Genomic DNA, 8694 nt, shown 5'->3' with positions numbered 1-8694 from the left:
TCTGCCTGAATCAGCTGCAACTCTGATGGCGCCAAATGATGATTTTCTTGGGTGGTTTTGTTTGTTTGTTTGTTTGTTTTTGAGACAGGATCTCACTCTGTTGCCCAGGCTGGGGTGCAGTAGCACGATAATAGCTCACTGCAACCTCCACCTCCTGGACTCAGGTGATCTTCCCACCTCAGCCTCCCAAATAGCTGGGACCACAGGCGCGTGCCACTACACCCAGCTAATTTTTATAGAGACGGGGTCTCGCTGTGTTACCCGGGCTGGCCTCGAACTTCATGCTCAAGTGATCCACCCACTTCGGCCTCCCAAAGTGTTGGGATTACAGGTGTGAGCCATGGCACCCTGCCAAATGGCAATTTTCTGTTTCCATTATCCCTTCTACAATTAAGAGTTGACATTCTACTATAAGGAAGAGGTTCCTCTCTCTCTTTCTCTCTCTCTCATCAGTATGACTCATAGGTTTCAATTTTATTCAAGAGTTTGTAACTTATTACTGTCATTATCTGCTTTGACATTCAAACAGTCCCAAATTTGGCTTGCGGGAGCACCTCCAGGCTGTCTTCTGCATTCTTTTCACTTGTCCGCCATCATTCTTTGAGCACTTCCTTCCTTTCTGGCAAACAAGAGGCTCCACTCTTATCTTGTACTTTTCCTGCCTCAATCTTGGAATCAGCCATTTCTCCAAGAAATCCTGGTTCTTTAGAGTGGAAGATGGTATTTGGAAACCAATCTCCACACTTAGTGTGCTTCTTCTTACTGTTGTGTCACGGCTTCTAGGCCCTCTCAATGGACAGATTTAGAAAAACACACACACACAGCCATATATGCACAGACATTTTTATACACTTATGCACCTATAACTATATATCTCCATCTCTTTCTCTCTCTCTCTCTCTCTCTCTCTCTCTCTCTCTCTCTATTTATTTATGTATTTTAAACTGAGTTCATTCTGATATCTCCAATTTCAGTCTACCACCTCAGGGTTCTTTCTAGCCTTCCCAAGCTTGCCATGCTTACAAGGACCTTCTCCCACAGTGAGAAACCTGGCTACCATTATCCTCAATGTGTTTACTTATTTGCTCAGGTACCCAGTCTCCCAACCACACTGGCTGACTCCCTCATCCGCCACCGTCCCTACCGAGCAAGCCCTCTGTCTTCAAGAAGCTCTCTGATCTTCCTTATCCTTCATCCCTGGGCATACTGCAATCCCAGAGCCTGGTGGGCTCACCTCTGTCTCCTACCCTGCTTGCTGCCACACAGCAGGCAGTAAGGCAGCTCCTCGCGGGACTCTGGGAAATGCAAAGGGCTACAACAGAGTTGGAAGGCTGCAGGTTGTATTATTGACCTTTAGTCTTCCATAGGCTGAAGGTCCTGGGGTGATGAGGACTCAGGGGCCTGTCTACAGCCTTTGCCAGAGGACATGGGGTATCCTCTCCCTTAAAAGTTTTCTTTTTTAACCATTTTATTGAGGTATGATTGAGATGTAAAAAGCTGTATATATTTAATGTATACAACTTGATGAATGTGGGGATAAATATACACCTGTGAAGCCAACCCTACTACCATCAAGGCCATAGACATACCCAACACCTCCTGAATTTTCCTCCTGCCCTATTATTATTATTATTATTATTATTGTGTGTGTGTGTGTGTGTGTGTGTGTGTGTGTGTGTAGAACATTGAATAGAACATCTACCCTCTTGGGAAATTTTAACTATATAGTACAGCATTGTTAGTGGTAGGCATGATGCCTCATAGTAAATCTCTAGAACTCATTCATCTATCCTACAACTGAAACTTTGTACTCTTTGACCATCATCTCCTCATCTTCACCTCTCCACCCAGCCCCTGGCAACCACTGTTCTACACTCTGCTTCTATAAGCTTGACTAATTTATTTTCTTTGAGACAGGGTCTCTCTCTGTTGCCCAGGCTGGAGTACAGTGTGGCACGATCATGGCTCACTGCAGCCTCAATCTCCTGGCTTCAAGCAATCCTCCCGCCTCAGCCTGGGAACACAAGCCCTGCTAATTTTTATTATTATTATATTTTATTTTTAGAGATGGGGGTCTCACTATGTTGCCCAGGCTAGTCTTGAACTCCTGGGTTCAAATGATCCTCCCGCCTTGGCCTCCCAAAGTACTGGGATTACAGATGTGAGCCACCCTGCCTGGCCAACTATTTTTGATTTCATGTATAAGTGACATCACACAATATTTGTCTTTTTGTGTCTGGTTTATTTCACCAGGTCCGTGCATGCTGTTGTCTATGGCAGGATTTCCTTTCTTCCTTTTTCTTCCTTCCTTCCTTTCTTGCTTTTTCTTCCTTTTTCTTCCTTCCTTCCTTTCCTTCCTTCCTTCCCTCCTTCCTTCCTCCTTTCTTTCTCTCTCTTTCTCTTTCTCCTTCCTTCCTTTCTCTCCTTTTCTTTTCTTTTCTTTCCCTCTTTCCAGGATCTCTGTGGCGTAGGCGGGAGTGCGATGGTATGATCATGTCATGGCTCACTGCAGCCTTGCTCTCCCAGGCTCAAGCGATCCTTTTGCCTCAGCCTGTCAGGTAGCTGGGGCCACAGGCGCATGCCACTGCACCTGGCCAATTTTATTTATTTATTTATTTATTTATTTATTTATTTATTTTTTATTTATTTATTTATTTAATTTTTAGTAGAGACGAGGTCTCATTACGTTGCCCAGGCTGATCTCAAACTCCTGGGCTTGAACAGTTCTCCCACCTCGGCCTCCGAAGGTGTTGGGATTACAGGTGTGAGCCATTGCACCGGGCCCATTTCTTTCTTTTTTAAGGCTGAATTGTCTCCTGAAAAATTTTAAACAGCCATCTTTTCTATTTGGAGGTGTATCCTATTCTCATGAGGTAATCCTTCCATCAAATCAGCCTGAAGAACTGAACAATGGTGAACCCAGCTGGGCTTTTCTGTCTCTAATGAGACAGTGCTGTGACTGACAGGGGATTTCTGAAGGTTTTTCTTGAATTGTTTTATTCTACTCTTGAAGGGTTTTCTTGAATTGTTTTCCTGAGCTGATTACTGACTCCCTCAGACCGCTCTTCTCCAATTTGGGGAGGAGGAGGGAGTAATTTGTGAGAACACGGACAATTTTATTAATTAGCATTCTTTCTCTATTATCAGGCTAGCTCCAAATTTTACATCTTTTCTACCCTTTGGCCACCCGACTTAATCTCTTTCTTTGTTAGGTTATTGATAGTTAATCTTCTGTTTTTTAAATAAACTATATACTTAATGTGTATGGCAAGGGTAGTCATTCTGTGACATAGCTTCTTCGCACGGGTTGCTAATTGTCCATCAATATCCTGCATCCTTAAATAATAAATAACTCTCCAGTTCTAGGTGGGCTCATGGCCACCCAGTGAAAAGCTACATTTCCCAGCTTCCCTTGTATCTGGGTGTGGCCCTGTGTCTGAATTCCGACCAATGGGATGTGAGCAAAAGTGATTATGCCATTTTCAGGTCATAGCCTTAAAAGGAATGAGTGTAAACTCCCCTTTCTTTTCCCCCTTCTCACTGGCCAGGATGCAGACATAATGGCAGGAGCTGGAGCAGCCACCTTAGGACCCAGAGCTCAAAGCCACATGTTGAGAAGGGCAGAGATACTGTATCCACTCTGGACTGCTGACCTTTGAACTATTATGTAAGAGAAAATCAAAATTCTATTTTAAGTCACAATAGTTTGGGGTATTTGATTACCTGGACTACATCTTAAGTAGTACAGCTTCATGCCACTACCTTCACCCAGAAGCCTGTACCTCCCCTTCATTTGCACATACTTATGTTTTCTTTCTTTTTTTTTTAATTATACTTATTTTTTTTAAATTATACTTTAAGTTCTAGGGTACATGTGCACAACGTGCAGGTTTGTTACATATGTATACATGAGCCATGTTGGTGTGCTGCACCCATTAACTCGTCATTTACATTAGGTATATCTCCTAATGTTTTCTTATTTCATGTTTTATGTCCATGTTTTTACAAAGTAAAATGTTTAGTGGTCCAACTAATTTTTTTCAAAGAACCAGCTTATGGATTTATTTTGGTGTGCTTAGTGTTTTGAGATTATTTTTGCTATATTTGAATGAATTTTAAGCCATTTATAGAATCATGAGGTCACATACTTTTCTTCTCAACATTCTTTCTCCATTGTTTCATTGTCCTATGCCATCTAAAATTGCTGGAAAGAGGTCTGAGGCCAGTCTCCTTTTATCCCCTGGGTAGACTGTCTGCTTCTTCTTTCTGGATGTTTGAAGTATAATTTGTTTGTTTGTTTGTTTGTTTTTAATATGGGGTTTTCCAGTGGAAACCAGAAAACCTGCTAGAGAAATTCTTTTTTTTTTTTTTGAGACAGAGTCTCGTCCTGTCACCCAAGCTGGAGTGCAATGGCGTGATCTCAGCTCACTGCAACCTCCACCTCCTGGGTTCAAGTGATTCTCCTGCTTCAGCCTCCCGAGTAGCTGGGATTACAGGTGTGCACCACCACGCCCAGCTAATTTTTAGTATCTTTAGTAGAGACAGGGTTTCACCATGTTGGCCAGGCTGGTCTCGAACTTCTAACCTCATGATCCTCCTGCCTCCATTTCCCGGGTTCAAGCAATTCTCCTGCCTCAATCTCCTGAGTAGCTGGGACTACAGGTGCCTGCCACCACACCTGGCTAATTTTTGTATGGTTTGTAGAGACAGGGTTTTGTCATGTTGGCCAGACTGGTCTCAAACTGGTCTCAAGTGATCTGCCCTCCTCAGTCTCCCAAAGCACTGGGATTACAGGTGTGAGCCACCATAACCAGTCCTGCTAGACAAATTGTAAAAGAGTGGTAACACTTAGCTAATGCATTCTTTATCCCTAAGATTTAGGAACTTCATAAGAGCCAGTGGCTTCTTTGCTCATTTTACCTGCAATATAGTAAATTCAGTTCTTTTACTAAATCAGGACTTTTGTTTGTTTGTTTCAGAAATGACTGTTTCTTTTTATGTTTTTTATTACTTTTTTGAATTTCATTTATTCCCTAGGACTCAATCTGCATGTTGGATCAACATAGCTATTTTCTATGTCTCTCATTTCTCCCCAGTCAGTTCATCTCTCTCCCCAGCTTTATTGTGTCATATTCTCAAACCTGTCGTACATGTCGCTGACTCAGTTTTCTGTCATGCCAGCTCTACTTCTTATGGCTTCTAATATGACTTCCAGATCTTTAGTGAGTTTTTCTTGTTTCTCTTTTTCTTTTCTTTTCTTTTTTTTAAATTTTATTTATTTATTTATATTTTTTGAGACGGAGTTTTGGTCTTGTTGCCCAGGCTGGAGCGCAATGGCATGATCTCGGCTCACCGCAACCTCTACCTCCGGGTTCAAGTGATTCTCCTGCCTCAGCCTCCCAAGTAGCTGGGATTACACCCATGTGCCACCACTCCCAGCTAATTATGTATTTTTAGTTGAGATGGGGTTTCTCCATATTGGTCAGGCTGGTCTTGAACTCCCAACCTCAGGTGATCCACCCACCTCGGCCTCCCAAAGTGCTGGGATTACAGGCATGAGCCACCACACCTGGCCTGGTTTTTCTTGCTTCTTCGCTTACCTCTTTTGGTCTTAATTTCATCTTATTTTGGTATCTCTACATTTTTGTTCAAAAGGTCCATATTATATTTAATTTCCTTGAGAGTACAGAGAAGAGTCTTGTCAAATATTTTCTTCTACTTCCTGGGATCATTATTCTTTTGATATGCAGTTGTCATGTGTACTTTCCTCCTGGCATGCTTTGGGAGAGAAGAGTAGCATCTTACAGAGATCCTGTGATAGAGCTTTACTAAGAAATAGTGACTATTTTAATTTTTTAAAAAACTGTTTACCTTGAATCCAGTAACCGTTTAGATAGAGCTTCTATTTCACAGGAAATGAGTAGCTAGAGAATCAAGCTAAACATCACCCCATGGAAGCAACCAGACAAACCTAGAAGGTAGGACGTGGTGTGGAACAACTCACTCAACTGCTCTCACTAATAAGCGTCCTAAAAAGGGGAATATACTAAATTAAATAAGCTAAGGGAACATGCTTGGTCCTGGATTCGGTACTGATTTGGATAAGCCAGCTGTAGTAATAATTTTGGTTAACTGGAAAAAGTATAATGTGGCCTGAAAATTAGGTAAGATGAAAATATAGGGAAAAACAAAGGCAGAGAGTGTCAACTAAATGAATCAGGTTGTTAAAAAGAGTGTCAACTAAATGAAACAGGTTATTAAAAAGTTATAAAACAATATTTAAAGTATGAACTCATTTTGGTTTTACACACACACACACACACACACACACACACACACAGTTATAGTGATGTTCTCCAGGAGGCAGGACTATGCTGAGTTTTAATAAAAACTTGCTGTATTGCTGGCCATGGTGGCTCACACCTGTAATCCCAGCACTTTGGGAGGACAACGTGCATGGATTTCTTGAGGTCAGGAGTTCAAGACCAGCCTGACCAACATGGTGAAACCCCGTCTCTACTAAAAATACAAAAATTAGCCAGGCATGTTGGCAGGTGCCTGCAATCCCAACTACTCTGGAGGTTGAGGCAGGAGAATCACTTGAACCTGGGAGGCGGAGGTTGCAATGAGCCAAGATTGCGCCATTGCACTCCAGCCTGGATGACAGAGCAAGACTCCATCTCAAAACAACAACAACAGAAATCTTGCTGTATTTTCCAATATTCTACAAAGCTTTGCACTGCTTATGTAATAATAAACTGTTTTAAATAGCGACATAGATTTAAATGGGACAGACTTACCACAAAGATAATAAAGCTTAAAGCTTCAGGGCCTCTAATTCATATGGGCCTTATGAGGCCCTAGGAGGACCTCTAGCAATTTTGTATCATACTTTCGTGGGTGTTGTAATTTTATTTGTTAAGTTCTAGCATCTTTTCACTGTGGTGAAATATACACAACATAAAATGTACCATTTTAACCATTTTAGGTATGCAGTTCAGTGGTATGAAGTACATTCTCACCATCCATTTCCAAAACTTTTTCATCTTCTGTAACTGAAACTCTGCACCCATTAAACAATAACTCCCTATAACTTCCTCCATCCAGTCTTTTTTAAGAGTTTCCAAAATTGTATAAACTCTTAGCTTCACAAAACCTGGGTCAAGCCCCAGCTGACAACTGAATGTCCTGATAATTCCTGTGCAAGCTATGAAATGATACTTTGCACTGCCAAAGTGGCTTTGGCCTCAAATCAAAGGACAGTCAGCATGGTTGAGGCTGTCACCAAAGTTTTCATCACTCAATGTGCAAACAGCAGTGATTGTGGCAGCATCAATATTATTGAATACACAAGGAGGAAAAAGCAATGTTTTCTCAAGTTATTGGAACCCACATCTATATAACTTTCCCCAGAAGCTACAAGTTTGTAGTTTCTACAGTCCTAATTTCCTGTAAATTAACCCTATTTTCTTCATTGCTTAAAGTTATTGGTAAATAATTTTATATCTCTTTTTCCAGAAGGTAGTCACATGGCCTTACCTAGCTGCAAGAGAAGCCAGGAAATGTAATCTTTCTAACAGAAGACCTGTGCCCAACTAATGATCAAGTATTCTATTACTAAAAAATCAGAATGGGCCGGGCATGGTGGCTGAGGCCTGTAATCCCAGCATTTTGGGAGGCCAAGGCAGGCGGATTACTTAAGGCCAGGAGTTTGAGACCAGCCTTTAGTAGAGATGGCGAAACCCCATCTCTACTAAAAATACAAAAATTAGCCAGGCATAGTGGTGCACGTTTGTAGTCCCAGCTACTCGGGAGGCTGAGGCAGAAGAATTCCTTGAACTTGGGATGTGGACATTGCGGTGAGTCAAGATTGTGCCACTGCACTCCAGCCTGGGCCACAGAGTGAGACCTTGTCGAAAGAAAGAAGAAAGAAAGAAAGAAAGAAAGAAAGAAGGAAAGAAGGAAAGAAGGAAAGAAGGAAGGAAGGAAGGAAGGAAGGAAGGAAGGAAGGAAGAAAGAAAGAAAGAAAGAAAGAAAGAAAGAAAGAAAGAGAAAGAAAGGGTGTTGGGACAGACAACTAACAGACAACTAAGTATCTGTCACATGGTTTCTAAAAAGATTCAATATGCTTGTTTTTGAGGTTTGGTGGGGGAAGTAGGAAGGGGTGCATATCTTTTTGTTTGTTTGTTTGTTTTTGTTTTTGTTTAAATAGAGACAGAGTCTCATTCTGTTGTGCAGGCTGGAGTGCAGTGGCAAGATCATAGCTCACTGTAGCCTTGAACTCCTGTCCTAGAGTGATCCTCCCAGGAGCCTAGGCTTCCCAAAGCACTAGAATTACAGGTGTGAGCCACCTGAAAGCACCATTTACACAACTGCTTAGCATCTTGTTTAGAGCTAAAAAATCATTTGCTCACAATCAGCTTTCTAGACTGGGCACCCAAGCCTTCTTCCTCTGAGGGTTGAACACCATAGAAGTGTGCTTAACAGACTTGCACGGAAAAGAGAAGAAGTCATCTCCCAACTGACTCTTGGGTGTCTCAATGGCCAAGTATACTCAAACCGTATATCTAAACCAATGAGCTTTATTTTTGTGGTTAAGCTTTAACTGTGAACAGCAACATATCCATTTATTAATTACTACGCTTTTGTGCTGTGTGTTCCCTTTCTAGGTTATTTCTAGGGAAATGCAAACCA

General features: G+C 41.7%; 2 pseudogenes; both read right to left on the bottom strand.

Annotated features, from left to right (window-relative positions):
• Positions 1 to 4314: 4314 nt before the first annotated feature.
• LOC117073851 lies at positions 4315 to 4358 on the bottom strand (annotated as a pseudogene).
• A 424-nt stretch (positions 4359 to 4782) lies between these two features.
• LOC117073853 lies at positions 4783 to 4850 on the bottom strand (annotated as a pseudogene).
• Positions 4851 to 8694: the final 3844 nt, after the last annotated feature.

Source organism: Trachypithecus francoisi, unplaced genomic scaffold (genome assembly GCF_009764315.1).
Source record: "Trachypithecus francoisi isolate TF-2019V2 unplaced genomic scaffold, Tfra_2.0 Lachesis_group4, whole genome shotgun sequence".
Taxonomy (NCBI): Eukaryota; Metazoa; Chordata; class Mammalia; order Primates; family Cercopithecidae; genus Trachypithecus; species Trachypithecus francoisi.
Note: the sequence above shows the minus strand (reverse complement) of the source record. Positions and strands in the feature narration are given on the sequence as shown.